Genomic DNA, 16871 nt, shown 5'->3' with positions numbered 1-16871 from the left:
AAGAGTGAAGTCCAATGGATGTATTTAAATTTTTAATCCCTTGTATTAGCCGAAATAACTAGAGCGCATTGATTTTTGGACGCTAGCTTTAATCCTCAAAGTGCACATTTATAAAAAGTGGGACGTTGAATAGAGGATAAATATTTTTAAACTTCTTCCTAATGAGCAAATTAAAGGAAATATACTGTTAAAAATCTTGGATAAAATAAAAAATATATAATTGGTCGTGATTCAGATATTTCATCAGAAAAAATTACTAGATCTCCTAACTCCAAATAACTAAACATTTTGATTAGCTCCGCAGTGAATGATCCAATACATCCTTCAATTTAATCAATATTCAGAAAATTAAATCCACTCACGGTTACTTGTTCATCCCATATTGCGGCAATTTGAATTTTCATCCGGTAGTACTCTTTAAAATGATGTTGTAAATTTAAGGTCCTCCATCTACTTATCGCTCCTTTAATATTCATCATCATCACTGATCAACAATCCTAATATCGGTTTGAATCTCCAGTCATTTCTCCTATCAGATAATCTTGTCACCCCTACATATTTCTACGTGTCACTTTCACATCCTCCTTTACTTGCTCTATACATTTTACTCAATTGATATAAAATCGAATGATATTAATAGAAGATAAATAATAACATTATTAAAACAGGAGAACTTTTACAAAATTTCTCGCAGAAATATTGCACCTTTTTTTTAAATATTGATATCCTTCCCAAAAAAAGCTAACGCTTGGAATATAAATCCTCCGGAGGAACATTTGTCTCCGCGCTAGCTAATCCAGCAACTCGAGCATCGGCTAGCCACACAATACCTACTCACCCGCAGAGAGGGCGGGCGGGCGGAAGGAAGAGGTTAACAAACCACACACAATCAATCCTCCCGACGTAAAGGAAGTAATCAGAGCGTCGGGGAGAATTAATTATGGTCGGGTCATGAATGACCACGCGTTCACCCCAGATCAGCACGACGGCAACGGGCACGGGATCGGTGGATGTGATCGAAGTCTCCTCCTCACAGTGCGACGTCGAGTGTGTGTCAGTATGTATTGTGAGCGTGAGTGTGTGCGTGAATCGGGGCTTTAGTGGGGTCTCCCGAAGCTGAAAATCAACCTGTTGTTCATCCTTCTAGCATCAGCCGTTTCGCCCCAAAGCGAACGCGCAAAATCTCTCTCCCTCTTCCTCGGGAAACACTCGTCGCCGTCGAGGAGTTCGAGAGAGATAGCAAACATTCGGCTAATGGGTAAGAGTCAAAATCTATTTGTTTACTTGTTTATTTATTTAAGTAATCAATCGCATTCAGAATTTCTACCAATTTACAGTGACACAGTCACAATCATGAAATACAGGGTGGAAAAATAACTATGTCTTAATAATATGAATTTAAATGATATAGGAGAAAAATTTTTTCCCTCGCAAGCGTCTCCATAAGAACACCCTCCTCTTTCTCTAAACGCAAGCAACAGTGAAATTTTCCCCGCATGTTTCGAGTGGTAACTTTTGGTCACGCGTCGAAAAGGTTTATGACGCTTGAAGAGCGTAGTCCATTGGATTTTGGCAACTCTATCCACACGTATCAATTTCTTACTCCAAATGCTATCCCTAGACTAAAATCGTTGCCGGATCATATTGTTCTCTTATTTCCACTGCCTTTAAACTGATTTCTCAATATTGTCATGCCCCATTGCCCTGTGAATAAATAAACCTTTTTCTCCACCGGCCGAAATTAAGTACTGGATAGGCATTATGGAGTAAGGAACGCGTGCTTGTGGATCGACAAGCTAAAATTTACTGGACGGTACTCTTCGAGTGTCGAGGGGACTGCATAGATGAGGACCTATTACATCGCATAAAAGGCTGATTTACGTAGCCACTTCGGCCGCATTTACGTTGGTTTTCGAAAATGTCCGCGGCGCGGTGATGAGTGTTATGAAATCCATTTTTTTCCAAAATTTTGCACATAATGTTTGTTACTGGGAGAAATAATTTTGGAAAGTTTTGGATTTGATAGGTCACATCATCATTCATACAAATTTTGGTCAACACCCATAATTATACCTTATTTTCCCGTGAAACTCAGATCACTTTGTCCGTCGGCGACGCTAGTGGAGACTTTTGTAAACCCATTTGTCACGCGGTGGGTGACTACACATAGGAGAGGCCGACTTGAGGATCATCTTTTGTAATATTCATGGTCTTCAAATATTTTCAAGAAAATATATAAAATATATAAATATATTCAAGAAAAATTCTGCAAGGATACACCCATAACTGCATTGTATGTTACTTTTAAAAAAATTTCCTTGTATTCAGAAAAAAATTGTTCTTGTATAAAAAAATGTACTTGTAAAAATGTACTTGTAATCAAAGAGTTCTAAATGCTGTGAAATGAAATGTATGAAAAAAAATATGGAATAATGAATGCGTACGTGTGAATCGACTGGCTTAAAATCACGGGACGACGCTCTTCAATTGTCATAATGTTCATTTATACGCGGGACCAAAAGTTCTAGCTCGAAACTAGCGGGGAAATTTTCGCTATTGTCGGCTTTAAAAGAAAGAGGAGAGTGTTGTGGGGAGAAGCCAGTATAAAAAGCATTCTCTTGCAGTACCCACTTCGCGAAAGTTTTGAACGACGACGCTCGGAAAGTTTTCAGAGTCCGGAAAACGTTAGAAGAATTCGTGGGAAAGAGGGGGAGGGTCGAGAGAACTCCCTAGAGGTTTGCTTTTAACTTGCAAGGGACTTGGAACTTCCTCCCTGACGATAAACAAAATTTGTATGCAGGTATAAGGAATTCGATTTTTTAAAGGTTTTTTTTTTGCCCGCGGATACATGTTCCCTCCACTAAAAATGACGCCCGCAGTAAGGAAAAAGACAACTAGGTATTTTCGACGCAATTACGTATAATTCATGCACCGCTAATAAAAATGTGCAGCAGGCTTCATCCTCAGGCAGATAACTTATTACTTTTCACGCAAACTATTTACGGGACTTTAGAAGCTTCCTTAAACATCAATGTGGAAATACACCCAATCAAAAATGACGTCAATAAACTTGATCACATCAATCTCAAATCCATCATGATTCAACTTAAGGGTTGAGACAAACGCAGCACACTTTATCGCGTAAATTGTTTAGAGGAATTTAAAAGCCTTCGTAAACAACCATGTGGAAATGTGGAAACCTGCTTAAAAATGACGTATATGAAATTGATCGCATCACTCATGATTCACCTTCAGGTTTGAAACACAATGTACCATACTTTATGAAGAGGATCACATCACTTATAGTGAATAGTAGTGGATAGTGAAAACATCACTTATAGGTTTCCCTCAAGAACGGATTAAAAATGAACTTGGAATTTAACGCAGAAAGTTAACAGCCCTGAATAAAGATTCTAAAATTTAAACTTTATAAAATTCTTTCTCGCTGGCTGTTCCGCAGGAAAAGATGTCTCACAGGATCATACAATTATTTCATTCGGATGAGACTAATACAATTTCATAAAATCCTTCACATGAAGTTAACGATCATATCAAAGAAACAACAAAGGATTACGATAAAATTGTATTCTTCAGAGCAGTCTAGCATACCTCTTAAGCAATTAAATCTTTGTTATCAGTCTCCCGTGTAATCACTGATGCAAAAAATAAAATTACTGGGATATTTTAGCAATATGATAACTATCCTGAGGTCAGCTGATAACGGCTGTTTATATGTAGAGGACTGAAATTCCTCCCACGGAGAGGGATGCTAATATCTATGTACTTAAATATTTTCAAAAGATTAATAATCAATTCGCACAGAAATAAATTCTTTAAACCATTGAAATGAATCCATTTATTGTTGAAATAGCTGCAAATTATAGTTCAACATAATATTATTAATGCATTTTTCAATTCCTTTTTAAATTTCCATTCTAATATGGATGAAATATTATAGCTGCGCAAAATTAGCCACCCGTAAATAAGTTGCCTAAATTTTTGTAAGCATTACAGTACATTTTTTCCTGTTCAGCCTTATAACATTTTCCGTGTGTCTAGGCATTCAGATGCAAAAATAATAGAGAATGCAATGCATTTATTAATGCTAGAGAACGTACCCCTGCTGACAATGTATTTTAATCCAAATTAGCTCAAGAAGAGTGATTTAAAATGTATGGTATGCACGAGATATTAAAAAATAAATTCATCAAATCCACTTGAAACATTGGACACAAATGAATACAGAATCATAATTAAAAACAATATACCCGGTTTTCTTTCCAGCGAGGAAACAGGAAATGCTGATTATGCATGAACAATGCTGGAGCTGTACCATTCATCCGAAACAGTAACTAACGGTGGAGGCAATACAACCTTTAGTTTTAATCATAGAAGCAAACCTTCTGATTAATAGGTATTTTTTCTAAATTACTGTGCTCATGATATAGGCTTATTTTTTAAATAATAAATTCATTGCTCCAGCAAAAATGCCTGCTCACCACAAATTCTGTTTTTCATGTATTAATAAAAAATTTGAATTACATATTCCGCCAAAAATATTTCCGCAGTGCAAAGAATTCTAAAAGACATGGCAATATCGTGGGCCACTATTGCCTTTGTTGAAAAAACGTAAAAATATAATGACAATAATAATAACTACCTACACTATTCGATATCTGTATCAGTTTTCAACATGTTTTTAGTTTCAATTCATGACTTATAACGCATTTCATCCTGAAATATCGACATTTTACAAATCTAAAAACCCCAGTGAACGCGATGATATAATGTGTTTAATAAATTACTTTATCATTTCCAGTATAAATCGATAGCTAAAATTTCTCTATAGCACCAGAGTTGCTTCGGTGCTACCATTTAGACTGAAATGTATAAATAAGATAAAAATTTGAACCCCTAAAGATATTTTATTTCCCTTTTGAAATTTACGAGTGAAAGGGGTTATCTGCACACATTCCAAAATTCCGGCGACTGAAAGAACATTATATACGGTTTTCGGTTAACTATAGCATGATAAAACAAAAGTAGAATAACCAGTTCATCCGTTTTCATCATCCAAGGGGATAACATCCATTTTAAATAGCAATATAAAGTAAGCCAAAACGAATGTTTCGGAGAGATAAATGACAACGCGGTTCCACCCGTTGTTCCGGTTGGACATCGTCGGAAGAAAGGATGTATATGAAATTTTCACAGTCCTGAGGATAAATTCGTAAAGGAAGCATGAAAAACTAAGGAAAAGGCGTGCTTGCCGTGAAGAAGAATAATAAAAGGAAGGCAAAAGAAAGAGAGAGAGAGAAAGTAAAAGAAGGGGATGGTTTGCATAAGTAAGCTAACGTCTTGAATACACTTCAACCACTTGAAAAATATGGAAATGTAAGCGGGAAAAAAGGGGGAAAAGCTACCAGTTGAAAAACATTTCCGCTGGAAATCCTGAAAGTACACGATATTTTTAACTGAGAAAACTGAAATGGCAGTAGTCTACAAGTAAAACAAAATGTACAGTCGAGAAAGAAAGAGGTTAGTTGTATTTCAATGCAACCGACCTTTTGTATTTATTTACGAAATTTAATGATTCGGAAATTTAAAGAAAATGCCCGATGTTTTACGGAGAAACTAAGATATTAATAAACTCCACAAAACATTTTTACTAAACATTTATCGTTTTTTTGCGATCAAATTATTGAAATGAATATTTAAATTATTAAATACAGGAAGGTATTGCTTGATGAGCATCAGTAGGCGATAAGAATCAACAAAGATTTATATTAGATTGTAATCATGACGCCAGAGAAACTGGGGTTCGTAGCAGTAAGTTGAGTAGAGCACTTGGCTCCTGACTGAAGGGCTAGAGTTTTCATTCCGATTGAACGCTTCAAACAGCCGAAACAAAATCCTCGAATTGAAAGGCGATACAGGGAAAGGAAATGGCCCCTCTCTCCGAGCCTACGGTGATCTATACCTTAACCTATCCAAAACAAACGTCGAATCGCGACGAAGAATGAGTAATCATGAAACATGACTGCCTTATAACAATACATTTATATTTAGATGAGAATTAAAGATTATAAAAAAGATCCTAAAATAAGCATTACCCTTTTTAGTCAGGCATGAATAATCGCCAATAGATATAAACTACCAAAATCTATAAATTTTTTTATTTATCACTAGAACAATCCATCGTGTTTCGTGATGAATCTGCGAAACTTCAGGAAGTAAATATGACATTTTTTAAGCATTTTTGTTAATAAATATGGCAACATCTTAGTTATTCAACTATCGCATCGCAAACTTTTTGTTGAATGCATTTTGTAGTTACATTGAAAACGGTTTTCATAGGGTATCCAGCCTTTTTGAAATTTCATTTTATAATCTGATATTTGAAGGACATTAAGTAATTAAGATTGGACAGAAAATATGCGATTTTAACGTTTTGAAACGATAAATCTTTGATTAAAAGTAAACGAAAGTCATGGGTGGGTATTAACAATACGATTGCGCGATCTCTGTCAGTTTGAGATTAATTAATTCAGTCAATGATAATTGCACTTTTTCGTCCAACCTTAATTATTTACCACCTTTAAAATCTAGAGTATTAAATAAAATCTCAAAAAGGCTGGATAACCGAGAAAACCCGTTTTCCTGGTAACCGCTAAGTGCATCCAAAAACATTTATTACTTTGACCATAGCTCAGTAGCTAAGAGATTGCGACCACATACTCATAGACAAAAAAGGCTTACTTTTGTCTAACCTACCACCTCCTGAAATATTACAAATTCCTCCAGAACAACGCTGCATATTTTAAAACAATACGACTTCTTTTCAATGTAATCTTGTCTTATTCGTCAGAATAATACCACCAATTATAATCCCTACAGAAAGGTTTCCAAATTCATACATATCACTTACAATGGAATAACAAGTGAGACTTTTTCATAATACCCTACTAGCATTTACATTTCCACAAAAAATCTCGTCCTGAGCGAAGGAAGCCCTGTTCCCTTTAGCATCTCCCATCTCTTGAAGGGAAACCTTCCATTCCCATTTCCTTACGCCTCGGTTCATCCGAATGGCCAGGAGTAACGACGACGACGTATCCTTGTCACCCCGCAACCCACACATCACCAACGGTCTCACCTCACTGCTAGGTATTTTGAACGCCCAAATCTACTAAACTTGGTACCGTTGTACGAGATTGAGTGAAGAATTGCGTTTTATACGAACAGATACTTGCAATATAAGATTAAGTTTTTTCTTGGCGAGTCATATTAATAAATAATTCTCTGGCTACTTTCCGAGTGAGAAAAACTTAGAATGGAAAATGAAATAGTAAGCTTTGTTAGGTTCACTAATGTATTTGAAAAAGTGCAACCCGGGTTTTATAACATATTTACACCGTTAGGTCTTGGTAACTATGAAATGGTATCCTCAGGTAAATAGAATGTTATGAAACCAGGGTCGTGCTTTTTCAAATGTATTGGTGAACCTAACAAAATTTATTCTTTCATTTTCCCTAGTGGAAAGGTTCCATAAAGTTAAGCTTGAAATAATCAAAACTTAGAGTAATGAATAATTTTTATATTATATTCAATCGTAAGTGTAATGCACGAATTTAGAAACCTTGCTGTAGGGGTTGTAGTTGGTGGACTTATTCTGTCGAGCAAGCCTCATAAGATTGCATAGAAATTCAGTTGTATTAGTATTGATATACATTGATACAGTAAACAATGATAAAATTGAAAGTTTATGGTTTATTAGCGTAAGCTTTATACTAAAATGGCGATATTTGATTTAGAATTTGATTTATTATCATTAAGTCTCATACAAATAAAAAAGTATATTTATATGCCTCATGATTAGGCTTTTATTACTCGGCTAGAAACCCGAGAATTATTTATTAAAATGTATGCAAGCTTATCTGAATGTAAATGCGAAACGACGATGACACCAATCGCGTTATAGTGCACGAATATAAGGCAGAAATTAAATGAATACCAAGACAAATGAGCTCAAATTGACATCTGCAACATGCTATGCCAAGAGTCGTAGTTAAGACAAAGATAAAGTTTTATCTGCTGTTTTATGTTTTTGGCACCAAGAACTAAATATACAAGATAAAAATCCGTAACATGATTGCATAAATAGTAGCACCAAATTTATTCACCAAATATTACGCTTACCGCAGCTAAAATGCATTCAAGACCTGAGTTTTCATGGTGAATATTTTAGCAATGAGGATTTATTTCCGTGTTAAGGCAGAATTGAGTTCATAGCCATGACGTTCTCAGGCCCCCGGAAGTGTAAAAAAATCGGTTACGATGACCAACTTGTGTTTGTTAAAAATAATACTCATTATGGGAGCGGTATCGTATAAGTAAAATTTAGGATTCATTACTCTTTCAGCTAAATTGAGCAAAATTCTTCAGTCTAAAATTAATATTATAAGTAAAGTGCCCCGCAACGAAAGGGACTAGTTAATCGAAAGATAGGAAATGTTGATTTCAACTCTCAAATACGAAAGTAAACTTATTATAAGCACAACTATAAGAAGCGAACAGAAAATTGCACGTAAATATTACAAGATTAAATCACATCAGATCTTCCATAAACTTGGCTAATACAGACACTCAAGTTGTATCACATAAATATTGCAGTGTAGAGACCTATCTACCTGAATCAATATCCTAATTCAAATCAATTTGGAGGAATATCATGGTCTATCAAATAGTTCCTAGTGATTCAAAAAACAAAATTGAGATCAAGAAAAAAAACACAAAATCACACAAGGTATAAAGATGGAAACTAAAATTTGCACTTTTTCGAATCACAGGTAACTCCACAAAGGCGATTTGCAATTAATTAGTTAACGACAAGAAACTTTCTCCAACTATTATGAAGCAGTTCCATTAATTTTATAGCAAATTTAAGGGACCAGTGAGTAGAAACACACATCATCGAATCAAACATAACTTCACAAAGGCAATAAGACAAACAGACAATTTATCAGATAAGCAAATACCATAAACTTCCATTACAGGAGGTAGCATTTTATTCGAGAATTATTAATGCAAATAACTTTTCTGTAGGGCAATACACACCGAGCACTAAATTTTAATGTTCTTGCTTTAACGAGCCTATAAATCAATATTTACGATTCTCCATTGAACGATATTAAACAGTCCATTAGGCTATCAATTTTCAAATAAGAACGTCAAACATCTCGGTGCGACTATCATAAAACTTGTGACCGAAACTGGATATCATTTTTAGAACCAATTTATCAACAATGACGTAGGTCCTAAAGTTCACCATCGATACAATTAATTTAAACTTTTGCTTTGCTTTCATATGAAGTTATCCATAGACTTTATTAAGTTGCGATAAGACCCTTTTTAAATTGCTTTCAACAAGCCTGCCCAAACGTGCTATTACAAAAAAAATGCCGTTTTCGCCGCTAACTTTAAAATATGCCCAAATTTTTTCTTACAATTTTAAAGTGAACTAAGTTAAAAATGTTAATAGTAAGTAAAACTTCTTTTCTGTTTTTCCGTATCAGTATTTAATAAGTAGCATTTGGCAAAATAGCTCTCTTCATATGTTTAATCTAGAAAAAGTGATTTTTAATTTCCAGCAGTAAAATAGAGAAGAATGGTTTAAAGATCAATCCACTTTTCTCACATGGAATCCAAGATTTCAATCCAAATTTTCTCAATTTTTTAGTGCCAAAAAGTTTCTTAATTTTATACTATTTCATTACGTGCTATGAGATTTGATATGGTTAAATACTTTCCTTACTTTAATACCCAAACGGTAAACGTTAAAAGCCAAAAACACAGAGAGTCCACTTTTGTCCATTGTTATTTTACCAAATAATTTCATAAAGAATAATTATTGCAAGAACGTGGGTAATTAAAAATGATTCACCGTGTTCTTCGCAATTATTTGATGATTATTAAACAAAAAGAATAATAACATTTTATAGCAAACAACGGATAAACCAAACTAAATTGCTCTGATTTTACTTTACATTTGCATTTATTATTTACACGTCATATTCCCTGAAGCCATAACAGGAAGTTGTAAGTCGGAATTGATTTAGACGGAATTGATAAGCAATAACAGGAAGCTGTAAGTCGGAATTGTCGGAGTGGACTTAAGACATTATAAGGCAAATGCTATTACTATTTAAAATAGAATGAATGATTAACGCATTAGGTATATTAAGAAGCGGTTTAGAGATGAATTTATTTCTTAGAATACAACTCGCATCACGATATCAAATTACACAGTCATCATCATGGGAGGCTACCAGAAGATTATCCTCGTGAGCTGCGATGAGGATTTGGAGAAATAAATGACTAAGGTAAAAAAGGAATTGGTGAAAGCAATAGTAATCCGCCCCTTTTTTCGTTGTGATATTTGCTGAGCATGAGGTGAAGGAATATTTACCGATAGTTATACAGCCTTGGAAAAATGCATGACATCGCTTTAGATTTCCAGTGTCCTGAAATCGGCATTCAGTCATTTTTGACGCTGAAAAATTGAGAGTTGTGTCACCGCCAAGCATAATTCTTTTGGCATTTAATATTTCGACCTTATTCATAATTTTAATATTTTGGGCCTTGATAATACTGAGCACTGCATAAAAAGCCATACTGTAATTTTTGTGCCAAAATAATGTGATGCATAAATATATCATTGGCTAGTTACATATTGAATCAGTAAGACATTAGATGAACCATACGTTCTAATGTAAAAATACGTCTTCAACTGCATTTATGAACATAACACTCGCGTATGAAAACGAATAAGCTATGTTTACAATAATCTTGACCTTTTGATGTGATTTTAATTTTTTTTCTTAACCTTGTCTTTCTCAAATTTTACAATAAAAACAGAGCTAAGTATGTTTTAGTATTATTTAACCTAAAGAAACGATGAAAATAATCGGAGCACTTAGTAACAAGGCTATTTAAGTTTCATGTGATTAGGTTATAGAAGTTGTGAAAAAGTAAATTTCAAATCAATAGGGTTGAGAATAATGCATGGTTAATCCAGGCCAGAGCAAACGATTTATCTTTGTATATTTCCACACCTAAGAGCACTTTTTAGAGATAGAATATAAAGCACGATGCCAGAAAATCCGTGGAATTATTGAAAATAATTTTGCCATAAATTCCAACGGTTGCATATTTGAATTTTCCCTTGGTTCCTTCCAAATAAACTGTCCCAAAATTGATAGTTGCATGTTTATATGCAAAATGGTTCTACATATTGACGCAATGTTGTTTTTCTCCCAAACATAATTCACTTCCCTATTTAGAACCTATCGAGATATTACCCATACCATAACCACTACTGCTTTGTTCTGTTCTATCTGAAGATCTTTATTACGCTGTTGTAATATTCTATGGGTCATAATATCTAAATGATATTCATGAATTCCCATGTAAACTAGTAGAGCCTATCTATACTGTAGAACTATATCTATATAGTGTGTATCTAAACTATATACCTGGGTATCAATAGCGAACAAATATTATCATATGTCCACAATTTGAGAGTACCACACACTTATTCTCATTTAGGAGAAATTCACCATTAAATGCCTTTGTTTAAAGAATTTCATAAAACTGTTCTTCAATTGATGATATGAATTTCTATACATTCAAATCATAAACATCACCGCTCTATGATGAGGAAAGCCAATATTTAGGTCGATAATTGCAATCTTAAAAAATCTACCTCCAAAGCGCGAGTTTCTTCCATTTTGAGGTTGCCATTTTAATACCAGAAGATACAATTCTTACATATTTAACTGCAGAACAGAAATGCAGGAATTATGGACCATAATAGCACGATATTAATCATTATTATTAATAAAATTGGCTCGTATGGATTATCAAAGCGTTGGTGAGATTGCTGTCATTAGGTACCGCAAAAAATACTGGACAATGCATAAATAATTCACCCACTTCCATTTTTGAAATGACATAAAGTAAATATCGGGAATGAAAAATTCGTTAATAATACAAAAGTTGAAAAAATATCAACAAGTGACTCTTAACAAATAAAATATTTTGTATTTTAAACTGTCTTTCAAAGCATTTAGCTTTTTCCTTAAGGACATTTTCACTGACTTCATAAATATTATTAAATTTACCTCTTGATTCATTAAAACATTTAAACTTAGCTACGGAGATAAAGCAAGCATGCAGAAACTGCAGTTAAACCAAAAATACTGCTAGTAAGCATTTTATAGTATAATGAAGTCCTGGTAGCCCAATGAATCGCATCTCTGTCGCATTAAATAAAATAATCCTACATATCCTGAATAAATATCCCTACATTTGAAGCAACAACTCATCAATTGCTCACAAACTGTGAGCTCCGTGCCTTATACAAATAACTCAAATGAGGTTGCATGCGCATGAAGGAAGACCGTCATTCTAGCAAACGAGTATCATGAAGCCAGACATGTTTCAAATTTGGCTGTAGTGTGCATAATCTAGACCAAACCTGTAACCTGAGGCGTATTCCCCGCCTAGGTACCGTAAAATATGTATTACGTCGTGTAACTCAAAATTCCTGCAATCTACTAAAATTCCAATAAACAAATATTTACCGGGTCAATATGATAAAATTCCTGGGCTCCAATTTCGCTACCTATGTAGCCTTTCATCGAAAGAGTATAAAATTTCCATTTTCCTCCCACAATTTTTTCAGAATTGCCACTAACTACGCCTTTCTACTTAGAAATAAGTTCAATATTGGACATTTAAGTAGAGCACTTACTGGCAAACCGGAACTCCCGACTTGAAATATTGTTCTAAGCCGCATGACCCAGAAATTAGGCAACACTCCCTCGCGACATGCATCACCGCGGACGCGATGAGCGAGCAGGCGCAACATCAGAACAAACAGTCTCCACAGCGACATTGGAATGCTGGAAGAGAATGAGAATCTCGTGAATCGACCGCGGAAAGGCAAACAGTGACGTTTTTCGCAGAGGGGGCGCAGAAACAATCCAAAAGGGGAGATAAATCCAAAGGGAGTCTCAAGGCGATATATAAACAAATATGACAGAGTTATTTAGCGGCACGCGAACGCTCGAAACTGCGAAAGAATAACCGATAATAATGAATGCAAATATCAATGTTTGACTTGATGCAGCAATTTGCACAACCGATTCGGATACAGCTTTGCGGTGGTAACAAGGCACCACGAATTATTGTGAGCTGTGCAAGAGATACGGTCAAGTTGGTAGAAACGGCGCGACGTAAACATGACGGAGATAGCATCATCGCCATTTACATATTGCAGTTATATGCATGGCAAGAGGATATACAACGAAGAGGAAGCATCGCTGACTCCTGGACAGGTCGTAGTTTGTTTTTTTTTATCGCCACATATTATTCCAGTAGGATTTAGAAAGATTCAATGTTGAAATTATCCGTGTGTAAAGAATAGACCTTTTTCTGCATTTTCCTGTGGCTAAAATATTAATTAAATTGTGGATAAAATATTAAAATAACATACCTGAAAAAAGGGGATAATCATGAAAGAATGGTGGGGTTTAGAATGGATAAAAACAAAATTACTTAGAGTTTATGTCATTTATTTTTCGAGTTTATCGCCACAAAAAGTTTTTTACATAATTAATAAATTCTAATGTGTGCGCCCTGATTAAGTTATTGTATTTCTCAACGATAATTAACTTCAGTTAAAACTTTACTTCGTTCATGATTTTCATGGTTTATTTCATCCTGTTCTTCGAGTGGTTTAGATCGCAAATTTTTCGTATACATACAACGATTTTAATGTACCTTCACAAGAAAATATCGCATCATGAGAAACATGCCTGTACTTCAATATTGGAAAAATACTTCTTACGTAATGCAACGTTAAATAGCTATTTATTAATTAAAACATTATTGCAACGGTTTATTATAGACTGAGGTGACAAAAACATTGTATTTAAAATTATCTAGTAAAGAAGATAAATATTTCCAATGAACAGAAATTGTTTAAGTCTATTTTAGTTCAAAGTCTTGGTTTTCATTTATTCACACGTTGGAACAAACTTTCTAGCTGGGGATACTAAAAAAGATCAAATGAACCACAGCGGAAACAAGAGAGAAAACAAATTTGAATGAATCGGTTGAATGACAGGAGCTGCAGGAAAGCAATCTAAGGATTGGCGGGTACCGATGTCAAAAAATTAAGTATCTATAGAGGAGTGCGCACAAGCTCACACCGGCGAAAAATATTTTTACGCTCTGAAGTGCGCTGCAAATTTGCAAGGGATATCCTCATGGGATACAAAATCAAATTATTGAGATCCTATACAGGAGGTACTGCAGAGGTAGGGATATATAAAAAGTTACTAACAAGCAGTAAGTGGAATAAACATCACATGCATCACTGAGAGAGAGCTTCACCGCTATCTTTTCAGCATGAGCATGAAAATAGAGAGATTTTTAGCCTTTTTACGTGGATGCGTTTTTTTAATTGAGCCCGTTTGAGAGCTGAAAAAATCGAGGGTTCACCTCGAATTGAGACATTACATTTCATTCCATTTACATCTATTCAGTGAGGACTTTGCATAAACTGAATATGACGATTAAATTTTAAATGGATTAAGCAAAAAGCTATATTTTTAAGTAGATTAATTTTTTAAGCGAACCTAAGTTCACCCGATCTAAACCTTCTAATCTCGCTAATGCAGCAATGATACTTCATACGAAAATGCAGTAAATAAATCAATAGAGCCACTATTTAGAAATATTGAATTGGTGAAAATATTATCATTGAGCATGTGAAAGAACTGAGGAAAAAATTAACTAGAGAAGTAACATAAAAAAGGGGTTATACGTTCGTCCAATTTTTTTTTTATGTGGATGAAATACTTCTAGAACTGATAAATGTAACATCTCTATTTTATCATCGACCGTGTATTTTATGGCAAATAAGGCAAGTTATTAATAGTAGTAGTGTAGCAAATCTCTCCAAACTACTTTCAATATTTTCTAATTAGGGATAAGAGTAACCTCTACATTTATATGACTGAAAAAAAGTGAAACACAGTGAAGGGGTGGTAGGTAAACTTTTCTCCTCAGCTGTAAAGATAGATACGCATTGCTCAAGAAGAAAATTAACCTATATATCGTAGAAATGACATTAAAGTTAAAGCAAAACTTTGGATTCGTGATCCATATTTTTGAACTGTAGAACAAAGACTTTCTTTCATAATTCACAGTGTTCGAAACCGGGTCGGTAGTTTGTTAATAAAAAAGTGTGTGGAAGTTAACCGTTTTATTTTATCCTCATAAAGACTTTCTTTCTTTTTTGGAATACTTATATGCATCCCTAAGGCGATTAATGAAATTTGAGGTTATAATTTATCATGAATATGAGGGTTCCCAGAGGCTGTAAAAATATCGTATTTTAAAAATTTATCTTTATTTGCATGGAGAAAATGACTAAAGAAAACTTTCAAGGTCTAATAGACCAAGTAGAATGGTGAATATTTTTTTAACACAATTTCCTGAGAAAAATATCAAAAGGAGTGCTTTGCAGGTCACTTATAACAACTTTTTACTTTTTAAAACGGTACATTTCCCAGTTAGAATTCGAGAAAGAATATCACTGTAAAAATATATTTACTATAAATATACATCGCCACAAATCTTTTTCAGGAACGTATGGTAGAAAATGTGTAGCCTACACAATAACAGAAGTTAACCAACAGTAAATCGTGAATTAAGTCATTATAGTGAATTAAAGTTATAATTACAGTGAATTAAAATTAAAGTGAATTGCATATCGATGGCTAAGTTCTAACAACACGTATCTCAAAAATGGCAACTTCTCAGGAGAGCAGAAAAACGATTGATTATTTTTACTTGCACACTGAAATTAAAAACCGAAAATTCATAAAACTGAAAATAGGTATTCATTTGCAAACAAAGAGTTCGCTTTTGCTTGTATTTTATTTTTTTAATGCTATTACGCTTTGTTTAAGATACCTGTCTCAAACCGGCCGAATTTGAGATACGTGTTGTTAGAACTTAGCCATCGACACATGAATTAACTTACTATTGCGGCAGAGTCACTAAAATGATATTTTTACAACCACGCTCCCGATATCTCACCGCTGAATGCGTAAGCACCATTGTTTAAGATATTAATTATAATAAAAAAAATGAGTTCTGAACAAGGCCTTTAACGCTGAAGGCGTGGACTAGAATCGCACCAGAGCAGACGATTTATTGTGCAAGTCTCAGACTAGGAGCCTAAGTCAACGGACGGGAATGGAAGATGATAGCGTGCGCTTAATACAAGTCAATGGAGATATATATAATACGCCAATGTGCGATGGTGTGAAAAGGTACTATGAAAGGAGTAAATTCGCCTAAAGGTAACCACATTAACTTTCAATATCAAGTGTCACTTCATAGAAAAGGTTCCACCCTCATACCATTTCAACAAAAATGACGAGCGAATGAACGCAGAGTATTTTTTTCTTTCACCTTCCACTTCTGCATTCTTCGGAAGAATCAACACTAGGATTGGATGCATCCCTTCAGAACTGTGCTCTATAGGGGTCACAGATATTTTCGCCTTCCTGCGCCAGAATATCGTCCATTTTTTCACATCCGAAGCCCTTTGATTGATTTGTCACCGAAGAAGAATAAGCACAAGTCGACACAACTAAATAAGCAACAATGATTGCTACCCCTGATAGAGAAAAAAAGTGAAGAAATAAGGCAAGAAAATAGGTTTACAGCATTATTTCCTGAAAAACTAAATTAAAACTGAGCTAACATCCGAGACGCTAAACGAGCAAGTT

At 34.5% G+C, this 16871-nt stretch overlaps 1 protein-coding gene across 2 annotated transcripts in view; it reads left to right on the top strand.

Moving 5' to 3' along the window:
• Positions 1-693: 693 nt before the first annotated feature.
• LOC124166045 (GTPase-activating Rap/Ran-GAP domain-like protein 3) overlaps positions 694-16871 on the top strand; it is a 665374-nt gene continuing 649196 nt past the window's right edge. The window contains exon 1 of one of the 2 annotated variants that reach the window (XM_046543636.1): positions 694-1258. The gene's annotated coding sequence lies outside the window, so the exon portion shown is untranslated. The remainder of the gene's footprint in view (positions 1259-16871) is intronic. The other variant, XM_046543635.1, reaches the window with a different exon arrangement.

The sequence above is a fragment of the Ischnura elegans genome, chromosome 9, assembly GCF_921293095.1.
Source record: "Ischnura elegans chromosome 9, ioIscEleg1.1, whole genome shotgun sequence".
Classification (NCBI taxonomy): domain Eukaryota; kingdom Metazoa; phylum Arthropoda; class Insecta; order Odonata; family Coenagrionidae; genus Ischnura; species Ischnura elegans.
The sequence above is the reverse complement of the archived record's forward strand: the minus strand, read 5'-3'. Positions and strand labels throughout refer to the sequence as shown.